Source organism: Hippocampus guttulatus, chromosome 6 (assembly GCF_054856545.1).
Source record: "Hippocampus guttulatus isolate MCC_2025c chromosome 6, RoL_Hgut_1.0, whole genome shotgun sequence".
In the NCBI taxonomy this organism is placed as follows: domain Eukaryota; kingdom Metazoa; phylum Chordata; class Actinopteri; order Syngnathiformes; family Syngnathidae; genus Hippocampus; species Hippocampus guttulatus.
Window position 1 is genome coordinate 3,259,344 of NC_141266.1, and position 19,668 is coordinate 3,279,011.

The 19,668-nt window shown below is 46.5% G+C and overlaps 1 protein-coding gene across 2 annotated transcripts in view; it reads right to left on the reverse strand.

Moving 5' to 3' along the window:
- The window catches only part of LOC147203320 (uncharacterized), a 33,755-nt gene extending 20,653 nt beyond the window's left edge, over nucleotides 1-13,102 (reverse strand). For both annotated transcript variants that reach the window (XM_086114342.1, XM_086114341.1), the window contains exon 1: nucleotides 12,882-13,102. The gene's annotated coding sequence lies outside the window, so the exon portion shown is untranslated. The remainder of the gene's footprint in view (nucleotides 1-12,881) is intronic.
- Nucleotides 13,103-19,668: the final 6,566 nt, after the last annotated feature.

Sequence of the window (19,668 nt, forward strand, 5' to 3'; positions counted from 1 at the left end):
TTTGTTAATTGAGCGTAATGTGCTTAAATACTGGTGAACTGGGTATGATTGGGGTGAGGACGCAATTTACTTGACACGGCTCGGGTGCTGGCATCCCACTCTTTGCCGCTGGGTGGGAAATTATTTCAATACATCTTATTCGATATGCTAAAATAATTAACGAGTGGTATGTTGGAGGAAACAAGACTTTCCCATTCAAACAAGCAAAAGAGACAGTATTGAGCCTTTGACAAGTGAGCAAATCTGTTTTAAATGTCTCTTTTTCTTTTATCATGAAGCAGTCGGCATTTGAGGCTGAAGTGTGTCTGTGCTCTAATCCTCTCACTTTTAGCTTGTCCTCTCTTGTAGAGTCAGCCAAAGCTGAAAATCCCCAATGATAACCTGTCATAGTCTCACCAAAAATCCCGCTGAGCTGGCTTGGCCTTTGAGCCCTGTTGATGATATATCGATATTTGGAAAGACTTATTTCCTGTCAGGCAACATCCTGTGCATAGTTCAACATTTTAGGTCACCTTTTACTCTTGAATGGCAACAACATGAATTTGAAGTAACAGCAGCCTTCAGAAGTAATACAGTGAATCTACAGTATATTTCTGGCTGGACTCTCTTGATGCGGTGAGGATGCAAAGCTCGAGAGGACCTGAGTGGCTTGGCATTCCCAGACACAGATGGAAAAGATGAGAGGCCAGCAGAGGCACAGATGAGCCCTCATAGCACAGCGCACCCTAAGACCAGGAATCAGTGAGGCTGGCTCTGCACTGATGACACTGGCTTTATTGCCTCTCAGTCATCCAGTGCTCTCACCGCCAGCCCTCGAGATACCAAGTCCGGCCAAGATTAAAGGCACTTTCCCCTCCTAAATTCAAACCTTTTGCGAGGTTATGCCAATAGTCTCTCCAGTGGAGCTGCCATGGTGCAGATTTGGTCGTTACCCAAATGCCCAAAGCCATTAGAAACAGAGAAATGAAACCCAACTCAAAGCTAAGCTCGTCAAAATTATGTGCATCTTCCTATTTAGCCGAGGTTATTAAGTGTGTTTTCCATCTGTTGAGGCACAATTTTTTGGGCTGCTTTTCTGTGGCCCAAGGCCAAAAATTCTGCACCAGTCTGAGAAATTTTACATGATGCACTTCCATTTGACTGACCACAATCACAGGTTTGAAGGTTTGACTCTTGTGTTTTAACAAGTTTATGACAGATGGAGTGGCTGGGCACTTAAAACTGCCTCCACAAAGGAGGCTGTCAGCACCACTTGATGAAATTATTCATCGTTTTGAATTAACAATTAATTTGGGATGCATTTAGGCCCTTTTCGATATTTCAAGACATGCTTTTTATGGAATGGCATAAACAAACTGTGCTTAAAGTGGTCAAAACCAAATATGTCTTTCTATCCATCCATCTATCTACCTATCTATCTATCTATCCAGTGATCCCTTGCCACCACTTTGCGATTCAAGTTTTGTGGGTTGAGTGTTTGACTTTTTTTTTCATGCCGAATAAAGAGCTGATATGTACTGTATATATATATATATATATATATATATATACACACACACACTGTACATATGGCACGTCTGTTGACTGGCTGGTTAGCACGTCCGCTTCACAATGCAGAGGAGCAGGGTTTGATTCTGGCTCTGCCCTTCCTGTGTGGAGTTTGCATGTTCTCCCCGGGCCTGCGTGGGTATTCTCCGAGTACTCCATTTTCCTACCACATTCCAAAAACATGCATGGCAGGTTAATGGACCACTCAAAATATTCCCTTGGTATGATTGTGAGCGTGAATGGTTGTCCGTCCTTGCGATTGGCTGGCAACCAGTTCAGGGTGTCCCCCGCCGACTGCCAGAAGACAGCTGGGATAGCTTCCAGCACCCCCCGCGACCCTTGTGAGTGTAAAGTGGATTTATTTATTTAATACACAATAGCTGAACCTATTTGTAGCCTGTCATGGAACTTAATATGTACATAATATAATAATAATAATAATACATTTTATTTATAAGCGCCTTTCAAGACACCCAAGGACACTTTACAATAACAAAAAAAACAAACAAAAAAAAACAATACGGGTTGAGCAGCGGCAGCCAAAACGCGCCAGCGTTCACTCAACCCGTGTTTTTCTAAACAATAAACTGAACTGGTCAACCAACACAGACGCCCTGATTAGGATGGACAGAGCCGACTCTTCCTACTCAGGAAACTGAGGTCTTTTGGGGTTCAGGGGTCACTCCTTAAGACTTTCTATAACTATGTAGCCTGTAGGTATTTCACCTTGTTCATGAATTGATTTGCTTTCTTTTGCCATGTTTTGTCTGCAGCTTGAATGATATTCCAAATACACTACCTTAAATGATTAGGTAAAGGTTACATAAATAAAAAACATGCCTTCATAGACAGCTCTCATGCAATTATTATTTACAGCAGTGTGAAATATTTAGTATCTGTAAATGTGATTGCAAGGCAAGTTTTGAGAAAAACAAATTATACATTGTTCTTTTTATTTGTGCATGTGAAAATACTCAGCAAACACATCCACAAGCCAGGCTAAATTACTCAGGCCAACTCAGCATTGTCCGCAATTTGTGTCTGCCTGGCCACACGTCATTTTCTTGCCCTGGTGAACTCCAGGCTAGTGTTTTCCTTTACTGTGATTGAATGTATGATCCATCCCTTGTGCGCTTTCCTAATGACATAACACAAAATTAATTATAGTTGACAATATAATTGTTCTTCATGTTTATCAATGTCAAAAGTCTTACTGACACGGACGGGCGAATGCTGGATGAATGTTGCTGCTTGGTTACCTGACGGAGAGCTCACACGTCCATTCATTGGAAACTTCTCATCAGAGAGCGTGCTGGATTTTTCAAAGGCCAACTTTGTCTTGTCATACAGCTGTTTATCCAAACTTGACATACATACACCTGGGATAGTGTCATGATCCGTATTCGGCAGCAGGTGGCACGCGTTCACTTCTGTCGCCTGCACACCTGCTGCCTATTTGCCAGAGATTGCACCTGCTATATCTAGGCGCTCCGACAGTCAAATCACTGCCGGAGTATTGCATGCCGTGCCACTGCTGTTGCCTATGATTGCCATTCTTATTCGATACCATTCGCTGTTGGTTAAATCTTCGTCGTCCCAAAGGACTCATTATATTAGCGTACGTGAACTAGTACTTGTCTTAAACATATTTCCCTTGCCATTTTTTGCAAGCGTTTTCTGTTGTCGCGTTTCCTTATTTCCTGGTTCTCGTTTTCACCAGCGCTTTCTGTTGTTTATTTGACGGGGTTTTGTTTGTAATAAATATTTTTGTTTTGACGAAGTCCTTGTCGGTGTCTGCTCCTTCGGGGATCCACTTATTCTCTGTTACGTACGAAGCAGTTCCCTTTTCCTGCTTCGTGCGTAACGTGACAGAATACTCCGGCCACCATGGATCCCGCAGACATTGGGAAGGTTTTGTCGGCTCTGTCCCGTCAAGAGCAGCTTAGGAGTCAGCAGGACCGAGCCATTTCAGATCTCCGCGGCGCGGTTTCCATGCTGGCTCACAAGTTCGATGATTACGAACCTCGCGTAGTCAAATTAGAAGGGCGGAGAGCACCTACCCCGGAGCTTCGACATGTTACCCTGGAGGTACCCGTCCAGTCTCCTCCATTTAGTAGGGAACCAATGCTTCCCCACCCTCCACGTTATGGAGGCGAACATGGTCAGTGCGGGCACTTCCTCCACCAGTGCTCGCTCGTTTTTGACCTGCAGCCTTCCGTCTATGTCAGTGATGACGCGAAGGTCGCATATATCATGAGCCTATTGGCTGGTCGGGCGGCGTCATGGGCAATTGCAGTGAGCGAAGCACAACCGAGCCTCCGGTCTTCCTTCCCCGGCTTCGTGGCGGCATTTCGCCGTGTGTTCCATCATCCCGTGCGGGGAAGAGAGGCTGAGGGCAGGCTATTAGAGCTCCGCCAAGGGAGACAATCCGTGGCGGACTACTCGATTGACTTTCGCATTTTGGCCGCCCAAAGTGGCTATGGCGACCGGGCGCTGTGTGGCTTGTTTCGTCGCGGACTTAACAATACACTTAAAGACGAACTGGCCACCCGCGACAACAGTTCCAACCTAGAGGAGTTGATCGATCTCTCTCTGCTCCTGGACAACCGCCTGAGAGAGAGGAGCCGGGAGCACGGAAGCAGTTGGTTCCCGTTCCAGCATACAGCGGACCAAGGTGCATCCAGCGAGATCACTCGGACAGCTGGGTCCGGGGACCACCCCAGCGCCCGGAGGGCTGCCGCCAGGGAGGAGCCGACGCAGCTGGGGGGCGGAAGTTCCAGTCCGGAGGAGAGACGGCGTCGGTTCGTGGACCAGGCGTGTTCCAACCGTGGTCTACAAGGACATCGAGCCGCATCCTGCCCATCGGAACCCCAACCGACTACGCCCGTCGAGTACTGTGAGTCACAACCCCGCGCCGAATCTCGAGAGCCTCAGAGAGTCGACTCTCGGCCGGGACACCCCAGAAGACTTGAACTCGAGGGGGAGATCTACGGGGCGTCTCGGGCGCGACAGATCAGGGCTCTGATAGACTCGGGTGCCGACGACTGCTTTCTGGACACCGACATTGCCTCAGAGATAGGCTGTTTGACCGAGGAATTAGCCGAAAAGAAACGGGTTCACGATCTCGATGGGCGCCTTCTGGCAGTGGTAACCCGGATCACAGAACCGCTTAAGCTCAGGTTGTCAGGGAATCATGTAGAGCACAGATGGTTTTATTTAATGCATTCCCGAGCCGTTCCGGTTATTCTCGGCTTGCCCTGGCTCAAGACACACGACCCAATTATATCATGGAACCGCCCGGCCATAGAAATATGGAGTCCGTTTTGTCACGAGCATTGTTTGCGGTCGGCCGTAGGGGGGCATACGCGTGTCTGTAACGATGCCCCTGAAGTCATCTGCCTTGACCGGGTGCCTAGTTACTATCACGATCTGAAACAGGTTTTTAGCAAGGATCGCGCCCGATCTTTGCCTCCGCACCGTCCGTACGACTGTGCCATAGACCTGCAGGTGGGCGTCCCGCTGCCGAGCTCCCGATTATATCAGGTGTCTCGTCCAGAACAAGAGGCATTGAGGGACTATATTAATAGCTCGCTCGCTGCAGGTCTCATCAGACCATCACGATCACCGTTAGGTGCCGGGTTCTTCTTCGTAGAGAAGAAGGACAAGTCGTTACGGCCGTGTGTGGATTATCGTGGGCTAAATGACATTACAATTAAGAATAAATACCCACTTCCGTTGTTAGATTCCGCCTTCGCTCCCTTACAATCTGCCACCATTTTCTCAAAATTAGACTTGCGTAGTGCGTACCATCTGGTTCGCGTGCGAGAAGGGGATGAGTGGAAGACGGCTTTTAAGACCCCATTAGGCCATTTTGAATATTTGGTCATGCCTTTCGGTTTGACTAATGCTCCCGCTATCTTCCAGAGTCTGGTCAACGACGTGTTGAGGGACATGCTGAATGTATTTTGTTTCGTTTACCTCGATGATATTTTGATTTTCTCCCGGTCAGTACAGGAGCACAAACAGCACGTCAGGCTCGTTTTACAACGGTTATTAGAGAACAGGCTCTTCGTCAAGGCAGAGAAGTGTGAGTTCCATGTACAAGCCATCTCGTTCCTGGGATTTGTCATTGAGCAGGGTAAGCTGAGAGCCGACCCCGTAAAGACCAGGGCGGTGGTGGAGTGGCCTACGCCCACCAGCCGCAAGGAACTACAACGCTTCTTGGGGTTTGCCAACTTTTACAGAAGATTCATCCGTAACTATAGCCAACAGGCTCTTCCGTTAACCAGGTTGACTTCTGTTAAGCCCCCGCTCCTGGATCTTAGATCCGTCCCTGATTCGTGACTTCCACGCTTCTCACCCGTCCAAACCGGGTGGGCCGCCGGGAGGCGTCCGTTGAGGGGGGGGTACTGTCATGATCCGTATTCGGCAGCAGGTGGCACGCGTTCACTTCTGTCGCCTGCACACCTGCTGCCTATTTGCCAGAGATTGCACCTGCTATATCTAGGCGCTCCGACAGTCAAATCACTGCCGGAGTATTGCATGCCGTGCCACTGCTGTTGCCTATGATTGCCATTCTTATTCGATACCATTCGCTGTTGGTTAAATCTTCGTCGTCCCAAAGGACTCATTATATTAGCGTACGTGAACTAGTACTTGTCTTAAACATATTTCCCTTGCCATTTTTTGCAAGCGTTTTCTGTTGTCGCGTTTCCTTATTTCCTGGTTCTCGTTTTCACCAGCGCTTTCTGTTGTTTATTTGACGGGGTTTTGTTTGTAATAAATATTTTTGTTTTGACGAAGTCCTTGTCGGTGTCTGCTCCTTCGGGGATCCACTTATTCTCTGTTACGTACGAAGCAGTTCCCTTTTCCTGCTTCGTGCGTAACGTGACAGATAGGCTCCAGCATGCTGGCAATCCTTGTGACAATGGATGGATGGATAGATGGGATGTTAATGGCTGCAGACTAAATAAGACTCTTCCCATCTATCACCAGTTTGTTACATATACCACCAGGCGTGATAAAACAATCAACCTCTGCTATGGCAATGTGCAAGACCTAAATAAAGCTTATTAGAAACCTCCTCTCAGCACTGCAGACCACAATGTTGTCCACCTTCTTCCAACATACCAATCCAAACTACAGAGAGCGGGCGTAGTTAAGAAGACTCTCCGACAGTAGAATAATAATGTCCCGGAGTCCCCTCAGGGCTGTTTTGATTGTATAATGTGGGAGGTGTTCACAGAAGGCCACACGTTTTCACATCATACATTTTGCCTTTGTGTCGATATGTTGGTCCCCACAAAAACCATTAAAGGATTTTCAAATAACAAAATCACTGAAAACAACTCTGAACAAAAAGAAAACAGCATTTAATTCAGGAAATCAGCTAGAAGCTAAATTCTTTCAAAATAGATTAAAGAAAGAAATTAAATGGCTCAAAGGGTAAAATGGCTCTTTCACTCCGGATGCTTGGCAGGGCGTCAAAACCATGGCCGGTCTCCACTCCAACTCCTCATTTCCTAGAAACCCCTCAGAGGTGTGTGTCAGCGTGGCTGAAGATCTGAACAACTTTTATTCCAGGTTCGATCATTGTGATTACACACAGGAGAGGCAGGAACTATCTGCTGAACTTATCCGTCAGCTTCAATCTGCTGAGAACTTGCAACTGTCACCTATGGATGTGGAACGCACACTGAAGCAGCTCAAACCCAACAGCGCTCCTGTGCCGGATCAATTACGTTGGCGCGTGTTGAGGGTCTGCTGCAGCAAGCTGGCAGATGTCTTCTGCTCACTGTTCAACCACTCTCTGGCCGAGCACGCTATTTCCCTCCATCTGGAAGTCCTCCGTTATCTGCCCCGTGGCAATAAAGTGCAATCGCAGCTCCCACGACTATTGGTCTGTGGCATGAACATCCTTGGTCATGAAGAGCTTGGAGAGGCTCATCATGGGCCAGCTACAGGCTGATGTGGGTTTGCTCTCTGACAGCTTCAGTTTGCAGAAGTCCAAATCCCATGTCACTTTAGTGTTTGTGGACTTTTCAATTGCATTTAACACCGTGCAACCACACCTTATGGGATGTACACTGCTTAGGATGAATGCCAACCTCCAGCTAATCCTCTGGTCCTCTCCTTTCTCGCGAGCAGAGATCACATAGTCAGGGTGAATGGTCACCTTAGCACAGCCAGGATGATATCTATCGGTTCCCGTAAAGTTTCAGTCATCTCTCCACCTCTCTTCTTACTCTTCACAAATAACTGCAGGAACACCACCCTCGGGGTAACATTTATCAAATACTCAGGTGACGCTGAGATTATTGACAGTTCAATCACTGATGGACTGTTGCAAACCAAACTGGACTCTTTTTCACTGTGGTGCAGGAACAACTGCCTGGATCTAAATGTGTCCTACACCAAAGAAATGGTCATTTATTTTCCATCATGACCACTTCACCAAACCCTCACTCAGAGTTCATTATGAAGCAATTGAAAAAGTGTATTCATACAAATATCTTGGCCTTACAATTGACCATGAACTCACATTTCAAGTGAACACTGAATAAATGTTCTCAAAATGCGTCTCTTTTTCCTTCGGAAACTCTGCAAACTTCAGGTTCACCAATCCATCCCCACTGCCTTCTATAAAAGTTTCATTGAATCTGTCCGCACATTTATGATGATCACCTGGTTTGGATCACTTACGCTCAGTAATTGAAACATGCACAATAAAATCATTCAAATTTGCAGTAAAATTATAGGTCAAGAGCAGCAGTCATTTACAAGCATTGCAATAGCAGAGTCATAAAAAAGGCACCTTGATATCAACTGACACCTCACACATCCTGCATTCTCACTATGGCCTGTTTACCATCAGGGGAGAGAACTAAGAGGGCCATATCTACCTTTCTCCACAACTTAACCTGCTTCCTAAACGGCTGATGGCTGCTACTGCTACTGATCTTAAATATGTTGTTGTTGTTTTTGCTGTGGTTGCATTTGATTCCTTAGATTTTTTTATCTATTCATTTTTTATTGTGTTATGATGAATTATGTGTGAATGGTCATGTCTTGTGTTGCTGGGCCTCTCTGTCTACAATTGAAGTTCCAAGCAGATAAAATGAAGTAAAGTTGTTTGAGTGGTTGGTTTGGTTGGTTGGGTGTAACCCTTCCATTTGCGTTTTATATTTGACTGTTATCTGTTTAGCATTTATTTAGGTGCAAATTATTCAAAATGCAGTGCTTCATTATTTACGTACATTTTTACCCCCCTTATGAAAACGCAAAGTTTACGTTCAAACTGACTATCGCAGTGCCTGACACAAATGAATAGACTTTCTTTAAATAAATCCTTGACCCTGTTTAATGAATACTCTGGTGGTGAGACTTCAAATAGGTAACCATTTTCAGTGCGGTGTGGTCATTGAAACACACGCACTCACACCATTTGTGAATGGCAATGAAGAGGTGGGCGGTGACAGCGGTGTGCTGCACCTTTCCGAGGTGAGAGGACGCTGGCGTGTATGTCGCCGCTTCTCACTCCAAAATTTTCCAAATCTTTTCAAAAGCTCAGATATTTCTTCAGATTTTTCTTTTGCCCTTCTGTTTTTGGACTGTTTGGACTGTGATTGATGTAACAAATCATAGCTTCACCCGATCAATCAAACCCCAAATCGTAACTTAGTCCACGGGCTGACGCCGGTGGCTTAAATTTACCGGCTGTCACCGCACCGGCCTTTCTCCCTCGTCATGGGGCGGCACAATTTCGCCGCCTTTGGGTTATTTCTGATACTCCTGACGTTCTGTCATCATCCAGTGACAGGACTACTCCACTATTCTGTCACGGATCTTCTCCGGATCCGGAGGATTGCACCGGAGCCTCCACCGCCGGAACTGCACCATCATCCTGACATCGCTCGCCTGCCTCGACGTCGCTACATTCACCGCGGGTCGCGTAGACATGTTGACTACAAAAATCCTGGCTCAATCAACTCGACCTGGTCCACTTCTCGACGTCCTCCCAGAAACTGCGGCCGCAACACCAACTACTATGCAGTAGCCCGCCTGGCTAGGTCGGCTAACAGCACTGCCGCCGTCAAACATGACACCTCCGCTGTCAACTTTGGACTGCTGAACATCCGCTCACTTACGAACAAGGGACACCTCATTCAAGACATCCTCGCCGAACGCAAACTTGACTTCCTCGTTTTAACAGAAATCTGGCAACAAACAAACGACTTCGCTACTCTGAATGACTCTACTCCTCCCGGCTTTGTTTACATCTGCCGTCCCCGTGGCAACGGCCGTGGAGGAGGCCTCGCGGTGATCCACCGCGAGAAGTGGAAAGTCTTACCAGTCTCCGTTCCTGCATCAAGCTCTTTTGAATGCATGGTGTTTAAACTCCCTGGACCCACGCCAACCATCATTGCCACAGTTTATCGCCCCCCGAAGCCACATAGCGATTTCATCAATGAATTTTCCAGCTTAATCACACACTTATCCACTCTCTCGCCAAATTTAATTTTGCTGGGAGATTTCAATATTCACATGGACAACCCCGACCTGCCACTCACAAGAGACTTCACATCCTACCTGGAGAGCCTCGCGATACACTGTCTTACTGACTTCCCCACCCACATCAAAGGCCACACATTGGACTTGGTTTGCTGCTCTGGCTTCTCCCCCTCCAAGCCCACTGCTGATGTTTTTCCTGAAACCGATCATTTCCTCCTCACTTTTAACACCGTACTCCGTGTCTCTACAATCAAAACCTCCCGCCTCATTTCTTTTCGTAATACCAAAAATATCAACATTGACACCTTCTGCTCCATTATCGACCGTTCCCCGCCCCCAGACGCCCTTTCAAACCCGGATGACCTCACCGCTCACTACAATGCCTGCCTCACAAATATTCTAAATTCTCTCGCCCCCCTGAAGACCAGGACTGCTTCATTCTCTACATCTGCCCCCTGGTTTACACCCGCTCTTAGATCATTGAAATCAAAAAAACCGCCAACTTGAGCGACTCTATAAGAAAACCGGTCTCACCATCCATAAGGACATGTACACTACCCATATCACTAAATACAAGGACCAAATTGCACAAACCAAATCCAGCTACTACTCCGCCCTCATCCTCTCCAACGAAGGAAATTCAAGAACTCTCTTCTCCGTCATGAACAAAATCCTCCGGCCACCAAACTCTCTCCCCCTCCACCTGTACTCCACAGCAACCTGCAACTCCATAATGGAACACTTCAATCACAAAATCCTTAAGATCCATCACCAACTCCATCAAAACCTACCTGCTTCCCCCCCCCCCCCCCCCCCATCTGAACCTTCTTCTCCTTGTCATTTCTTCTCCAGTTTTGTTCCACCAACGACTGCTGAATTATCCAACCTCATACTCAAATCCAAGCCCACCACTTGCCAGCTTGATCCCCTCCCTTCATCCCTTGTTAAATCCTGCCTTCCTTCTGTGTTTCCTCTCATATCTGCTATTATCCACTCCTCACTCTCTTCTGGTATTGTCCCATCACTCCTCAAAACCGCTGCTATCACCCCCACACTGAAAAAACATGGCTCTGACCCCAACAACTTTGATAACCTCCGCCCCATCTCCAACCTTCGATCTATCTCGAAAATCCTTGAAAAAACTGTTGCTGCTCAACTCCACTCCCACCTGTCCCTTCACTCTCTCTATGAACCCTTTCAGTCCGGTTTCCGCCCCCGCCACAGCACAGAGACTGCCCTAATCCGTATTGTAAATGATCTCCTCATAGCATCTGATTCCGGTTTAGTCTCCATCCTCATCCTCTTAGACTTGAGCGCTGCCTTTGACACAATCTCTCACCCTATCCTCCTCAATAGACTCTCCTCCATTGGTCTCTCCTACACTCCCCTCAGTTGGTTCCACTCCTACCTCACTGGCCGCACTCAGTTTGTCCAGCTCAAATCCTTCACCTCAAAGCCCTCCCCAGTCACCACAGGTGTACCACAGGGATCTGTCCTAGGTCCCCTTCTCTTCATCATCTACCTCCTGCCTCTTGGCCATATCCTCCGCAAATTTAATATCCACTTTCACTGCTTTGCTGATGACACCCAGCTCTACCTCTCCTGCAAGCCAAACTCCATACTCCCACCCCCCTCCCTCACCTCTTGCCTCTCCGAACTCAAAACATGGTTCACAACAAACTTTCTTAAATTAAATGCTAATAAAACTGAAGTCCTCCTTCTTGGCACCAAATCTACTTTATCCCAAGTAAACAGTTTTTCCTTCAACATTGACAGCTCCCTAGTGTCCCGCTCCCCCCAGGTTAAGAGTCTGGGTGTCATCCTGGATAGCATGCTCACCTTCCACTCACATATCAACACCATCACCCGCACTGCTTATTTCCACCTCCGCAATATTACCAGACTTCGCCCTTCCCTCACCCCCCGCACCACTGCTATTCTTGTCCACAGTCTTGTCACATCCCGCCTTGATTACTGCAACACTCTCCTCTTCGGCCTACCTCAAAAGTCCCTTCATAAAATCCAGCTGGTTCAAAACGCCTCTGCTCGCATCATCACAAAAACATCTTCCCAGCAGCACATCACCCCCGTTCTCCAACAGCTCCACTGGCTCCCTGTTCAACATCGCATCAATTACAAACTGCATCTATATACATATATGGCCATCCACAACCTGGCCCCTCCTTACCTATCCGACCTTCTCCAGGTGCATATCCCCTCTCGCTCCCTCAGATCCTCGTCCTCCCTCCGCCTGTCAGTGCCCCCTGCCCGACTGAGCACCATGGGAGTCAGAGCCTTCAGTCACGCTGCTCCAAAGCTCTGGAACAACCTACCTCCGGACCTCCAAAACTGCACACCTCTTTCCACTTTCAAGTCCCGTCTAAAAACACACCTGTTCAGGATTGCCTACAACACATAGCTCTTCCATTTCCTATGTTTTTATGATTTTATGATTTTATGTCCTGTTTTTATATAATATCTCGTTTACTAATTTTTACATTGTATTTTCTTATTGTCTGTACAGTGTCCTTGGGTGGCATGAAAGGCGCTTTTAAATAAAATGCATTATTATTATTATTATTTGTGTTATTGCTGGCAATTGCTACAACAGGTAACAAAGTAAATGACATCATTCGCAGTGCCATAGCAGAATCCATTGCTCCGGTGTCCAAAAATCACCCACTCTGACAAGTTGGTCGTACCATTTGTTCGCTCCACACACATTTCCAGTATGGCTGTTGGGCTCTGTAACCCTTTTGACAGTCTTTTTTGTTTTTTAACTTTGCATCTTCCACTGACTTGATTTACCGTGTTGAGCTTACCTCGATCGGCAGCAATCAGCTGGTACGTTGTTGTTCCTTGTCACTGACTCCAAGTTGCGCTGGATGCCTTTGTCCTCCGAAAATGCTCAGAAGAGCCTGTACTTCTTCCATTCGCTTTTCCTACGTTCCTAAAATATTGTGAAGACCGAGCACAGCTACGGCACACTAGGAGTTAGTAAATACTTGTTGCTAATGGCGGCAACTACAACACACCTCTAAGTTCGAACAACCACTCGGTGTTTGTCAGCGTGGCCTGCCCCCTCAAGAGTTCCTGCATGGTGAGCTTACATCCCTTATCTGATCTGCATATCGCCACAAGGGTTGCTGGCGTGCTGGAGCCCGTCTGTCTTTGTGCAGGAAGCGGGGAACATCCTGAACTGGTTGCCAGCCGATCGCAGGGGACACATAGACAAAAAACTATACACACAATCAACCTACCCATGTATGTTTTTTTGGAATGTAGGAGAAAATCAGAGTATCCAGAGAAAACTCACACAGGCATGGGGACGCCGGAGCCTGGAACCGAACCCACTGTAAGGTGCACGCGCGAACCAGTCGACCAATGTGCCTCACATGGCGAACAGTCATCCTAAAGTATAAAGTATAATTGTAAAATCATTGCAAACAGGAATAGGTGCAAGTATGCGTCGGATCTGGGCAAGGACACACTTGTCTGCATCAGCCCCTTGTCATGCAAGCTGGCAAAAAAAGGACCAAAGCAATAAAATCGTGCGACACCTATGTAGCCTAAGCCAATCAGAGTCCAGCATATATTAAGCAAATGGAAACTGAACGTCTGCGGGCACCCGCTTTTCAGTCAGTCCTGCACGAGACTGTGAGGGCGAGTGAAGGAGTTTATCTGGCAAGTAGATTTGCATTACTCGATTATTGAGCTGTCAGTTGTAATTTATGTGCACAGAGTTTGACATTGCGCCGCACAAAGTCGCCAAGCAGAGTTGATACCAATTCACATATTGTTTGATTGAGTAGCGGGGGTCGGGGGGTTCTTCTGAAAATTCCAGCAAAAAAAATGAGAGAAGCTTCAGGACATCTGTTTGACAGGATGCCGCTCATTCGAAATAGGCCAATGAAGGACAAAAATAAAAATACTGGCTTGCAGAAGGACCATGTAGTGTGCAAGTATTTACGGTCCTGTCTTCTCTTGGTAGAGTGTTGTTTTAGGTGGCCAGTGTTTGTCTCGTCTTTGTGTCAAGAGCTGTAATTTTAGTTTTTTTCTGAGTTTTAGTCATGTTAATTCTTTTTAGTTTTGTCAAGCTTTAGTGGACTAAAAGTCTGAGCATTTTCGTCTAATTTTAGTCAGAATTGTCTGTGACTATTTTCGTCTAGTTTTTGGTGAAATATAACTGATGGCAAATCCAGTTCCAGTAAGAAAAATCGCTGCCACAGTTTGGCTTGAGCCACAGGTGCTTCTACTCAACCAGCAGGTAAACAAGTTCATTCACCTGCCAGTTTTCCCCATATTTAGTTTTTCCACATCACATTCCAATTTCTTCTCCCTATCTATGGAATGGAAGTGTTGGAAATGTTTTTTCTTCGCGAAAGACAATCCCTGCTGGCCGGCCATTGGTACCTTTCTCTGTGTTAGATTGTGTTCACCAAGTTGTATCCCAGCACATTCTTCTTCTCATCCAAATAGCATCACTAGTCAGGGTTGAGGAAAAGTTGTGTAAAGCAGAATAGCATTGTTTGCAAATATTAGTTTCATGCTATGTCGGAGCATGTTAAAATTGTAATTGCAGCACACTCAGTTTATTCCGCAAAGTGCATCATTGCCATTGCATTTGTTGTATGGAAGGAACCATCCAGAAAAGAAACAACTGATCAATTTGCCATTACTTTTATCACAGTGTCTATTTTTAAGCTTTTTAGTTATTTGTATGAGTTTATAACAAATGAAGATATTCTAGCTTTATCTGATTTATATTTGAGAAACATAAAAAGGGGTTGATCTATACTTGTAACTGATTTTTTTGTTTCATACATTTTCGTTTTACAGACATAACTGTGATCTATCAATCAGTACCTAGATAAAGTATTCAAAAAGACGTCGGCACCCAGGAAACGGAATTAAAGTGTGATATTTTGTGAGATTCTTGACATGTCGTCACATCTCGTTTTGGTCAAAATGATGTCAAAACCACTACATTATTACATATTAATGTGTAACAATATAAATGCTCTTTTTTTCCCTCAAACCTACTGGATGTACAATACCACCCCTTGATTTTTGATTTTTTTTTTTGTAGAGGGGAAGGAGTGGGTGCCAAAATGCATGTTAATTTCGAGAATTTATGGTAAATTAGTTTGGTTATTATCAACTAAAATAATGGAAAATGGCTAGATCAAATGTTACATTATAGTTTGTAGTCTAATGAGCTCATTTTGTTGGCATCATTATATTTAGTCCATACAATTGTATCTGTAGGTGTAACAGGCTCAATAAAGAAATTAAAGAAACGAGGCAAGTACAGTCAACCATTGTTTGTATATTCTGGGTTTTGTGGTGGAGGTTTTCCTGAGAAATCACTTGTCACAGATATCAAATCGAACAAAGATTGATTTTGTTTGTGGCACAGGTCGAAAGAAGTTTTTTTAATATGCATGGTTGAAACTTCAAGTTTGTCCAATGTGTTTTTTTTTCTTACACTAAGAAAGGGTCTGACGTTCTATCCATCCATCCATTTTCCGATCCGCTTTCTCCTCACAAGGGTCACGGGGGTTGCTGGAGCCTATCCCAGTTGTCTTCGGGCAGTAGGCAGGGGACACCCTGAACCGAGTGCCAGCCAGTCGCAGCGGGTCTTAGGTTTCAATTTAGTATTTTGGTGAACTGAAGCACACCCATAGAGAGCAGTAATCTTCTGCAGGGAAGCAGAGATAGCACACGATACAATCATCAACTTCTCTTTTATTGTGTGAGTGAGATCAGTGTCACAACACAAGGAAGAACACATTATTTCAAGCTCAACAATCACAGGAAATGGAAAGGGAGAAGGAGAAATAACACTGATAGTGACCCAACCACTCAGCCTGCTTTAGGTGCACTTCAAAGCTATGGATCTCTTGCAGAATATGATCGTAATGGAAGATGATCTTTGTTTCTTCAACATTATCTGAAGTATGAAATATTAACACGTGGATGCGTTATATAAAGAGAAACTGTTTTGTTGAATGTGTTCCTCCTCGCTCATCTTCCCCCTCTCATTTGGTGTACTGAACTAATGGGTAGACAACTCCACAACACAACAGACTGAACTAGTTGCCATGGTAACAGAAACCCGCTCGCTCGCTCTTTTGCATCAAATACGACTCTTCACCACTGTTGAAGATGTCAAACAAAAGTATGTGTGCCATATGTTTTCGTCTGTTCAAGCGTCATATTTTCACCTCACTGCTTGGAAATGAGGAACCACTGCAACGACTGCATTACAATCAAGTGTTTTGTATTGTATCAATTGAATTTGAAACGTGTCCGCTTGGAGGCAAAGTATGTTACTCTCTTCACATGATATCTAAGGATTTTTCATGTATAGATGTGTTGAGTAAAAGGCTGAGTGGTCTCGAAAACGGATGGGCAAAGACGTTCAAATGTGCATTGGACTGCTTTTTCTGTCTTATTTTATATCTGGCTGTTTTAATCTCGCATGCAGTGTCCAGCCTCATTAGACAGCTCAGTTATCACTGTCATTTCATTTGTGTTGAGTCATTTGCCTTTTGTTCTCCTGTTTCCTTTTTTCCCACCATAATCCACACAAGGCCTGCTCCCCCGCCGCTCTTTTTCTTCCCCTCCCCATCGTTCTTTGAACTCTCGGGTGTGTCTGTTCACGCCTGTCAGTCTGTCACTTTATCAAGCCCGAGTGCCCACCTGGCCCCTCTCTTTATAAATAGTGCACCATCCGGCACAGAGAGTGACACCATCGAGTACCGTATTTTCAAGACTATAAGGCGCCATTAAAAGTCTTAAATTTTCTCCAAAATGAACAGGACGCCTTATAATGCGGAGCGTCTAGTGTATGCGCCGAGTTCCAAAGCCTGACTGAGAGCACCTCTGGCCGACACGCTGTTTATACAGAGAAAAGGCGGGCGTGAGTGACGACAGGCATGCGGAAGTCCGCCATTGAGTGAAGGGTGGGTGTGTAAGAGGACGCTCAAGGCACGTCCCTAGCAGGTACCAGTCGCCAATGAGTGAAGGGTGGGCGTGTAAGAGGACGCTAAAGGCACGCCCCGAGCAGGTACCAGTCGCGTGAGTACATTGTAAAATGGCGAAATAAAGTACAACCGAACTCAGATTTGCTTCCGTTGCCTTTTTAAAAACGTGTTTTTAGCGTGCGTGCATGCATGCCGTATGTTTAAGCTGGCGGATGTTTTACCATGCCTGGCTGCGCCCAATAATACAGTGTATGTGTCAAATACAGAAATAGCACCCCTTACTGAGACTGCGCCCAACAATACGGTGCGCCGAATGGTCGTGAAAATACGGTAACTAGGAATCAAAGTTATGGAGGTGATGAAAAATTGGATGTCAATAATACATACATCTTCTTACTCTGTATGACAAGTCTGTGAAAGTAGATATGCATGTCAAATGTATCTTCTAATGACTGCACACCTGGTAACTTTCAATTAAATCAGTTGGATTGTCATTTCATTCAGGCATTCAGCAACTCATTTTTCGGAGCGTCTCACGGTATGCCAGCGGCTTTGAATCGCCAGTGAAGGGCATCATCGATGATCCATCAGTCAAAAGAAAATTTTGCATGAGCATTCTTCAAGGAAAAAAAAAATATTCCAAGGTTGGAAAGACAAAGCACATATGCGGAATAGGGAGAGGCTCTCCAAACTGTTCCCGTTGCGCGCATGGAATGTCCAAAATCTCTTGGTGTGCTGAAGCATTCAGAGTTCTTTTCAATCGGACTAAGGGGCCGATACAGTACTTCAGGAAATCTCAGGCTCCTTCCTCCTCAAACATGAGACTGCACCAATGGTGAGGGTTAACTTGACTTGCCTGCACATAATCCTGACCTCAACCTGATGGAGCACCTTTGGGATGAATTAAAGCGTAGACTGAGAGCAACGACATCTCTTCCAACATTCAACAATGTGTGACCTCACAAATGCACGTTGAGAAGAGAATAGGAAGAAGTGACCATTATTTGGCCATTCCCACCAAGCCACTCCTTAACCTTGTGGAAATAGAAAACCTTCCAATAGGTTAGGTCATTGTCCATCCATCCACCCATCCATTTTCCGATCCGATTTAACCTCACAAGGGTCGCGGGGGAGGAAGGGGGGTGCTAGAGTCTATCCCAGCTGTCTTCGGGCAGTAGGCGGGAGACACTCTGTACCAGCCATCCATCCATCCATTTTCTACCGCTTATCCAGGGTTGGGTTGTGGGGGCAGCAGCTTTAGCAGGAAAGCACAGACTTCCTTCAACCCAGCCACTTCTTCCAGCTCTTCCCGGGGAATCCCAGGCGTGCCCATGCCAACTGGGAGACCTAGTCTCTCCAGCGTGTCCTGCGTCCTCCCCGGGGCATCCTGCCGGTGGGACATGCCCAGAACATCTCACCAGGGAGGCATCCTAATCAGATGCCCGAGCCACCCCATCTGGCTCCTCTCGACGTGGAGGAGAAGCAGCTCAACTCCTAGCCCCTCTCGGATGACTAAGCTTCTCACCTTATCTCTAAGGGAAAGCCCGGACACCTTGCGGAGAAAACTCATTGGAGTCGGAACACACCCTACGGTCCACCTTTTTAAAAAGAGAGACCACCATCCCGGTCTGCCAGAGGCACTCTCCCCATGTTGGTGGAGTTGAGGAGGTCTTCGGAGTATTCTACTCACCGACTCACAACGTCCCGAGTCGAGGTCAGCAGTGCCCCATCCCCACTGTTCACAGTGTTAATGGTACACTGCTTCCCACTCCTGAGACGTCGGATGGTGGACCAGAATTTCCTCGAAGCCGTCCGGAAGTCGGCTTCCATGACCTCACCGAACTCTTCCCTCGCCCGAGTTTTTGCCTCGGCAACCACTGAAGCTGCGTTCCGCAATCAATACCCATCAGCTGCCTCTGGGGTCCCACAGGCCATAAAGGCCTGATAGGACTCCTTTTCAGCTTGACTGCATCTTTTACCGCCGGTGTCAACCAGCAAGTATGGGGGTTGCTGCTACGACAGGCACCAACCACCTTACGGCCACAACTCAGATTGACCGCCTCAACAATAGAGGCCGCCTCCCCCGGGACATGGGAAAAGCTCTGCTGGAGGTGGGAGTTGAAATTCCTTCTGACATTGGATTCCACCACACGCTCCCAACAAACCCTCACAATACGTTTGGGTCTACCATGTTGCACCGGCATCTTCCCCCACCATCTGAGCCTACTCACCACCAGGTGGTGATCAGTTGACAGCTCCGCCCCTCTCTTCACCCGAGTGTCCAGAACATGTGGCCGCAAATCCGATGATACAACCACAAAGTCGATCATCGAACTGCGGCCTAGGGTGTCCTGGTGCCAAGTGCACATATGGACACCCTTATGTTTGAACAAGGTGTTTGTTTTGGACAATCCGTGCCGAGCACGGAAGTCCAACAACAAAACACCAATCGAGTTCTGATCAGGGGGGGCCGTTCCTCCCAATCACGCCCTTCCAGGTCTCACTGTCATTGCCCACGTGAGCATTGAAGTCCCCCAGCAGAACAAGGGAGTCCCCAGCAGGAGTACTCTCCAGCACACCCTCAAAAGACTCCAAAAAGGGTGGGTACGCTGAGCTGCTG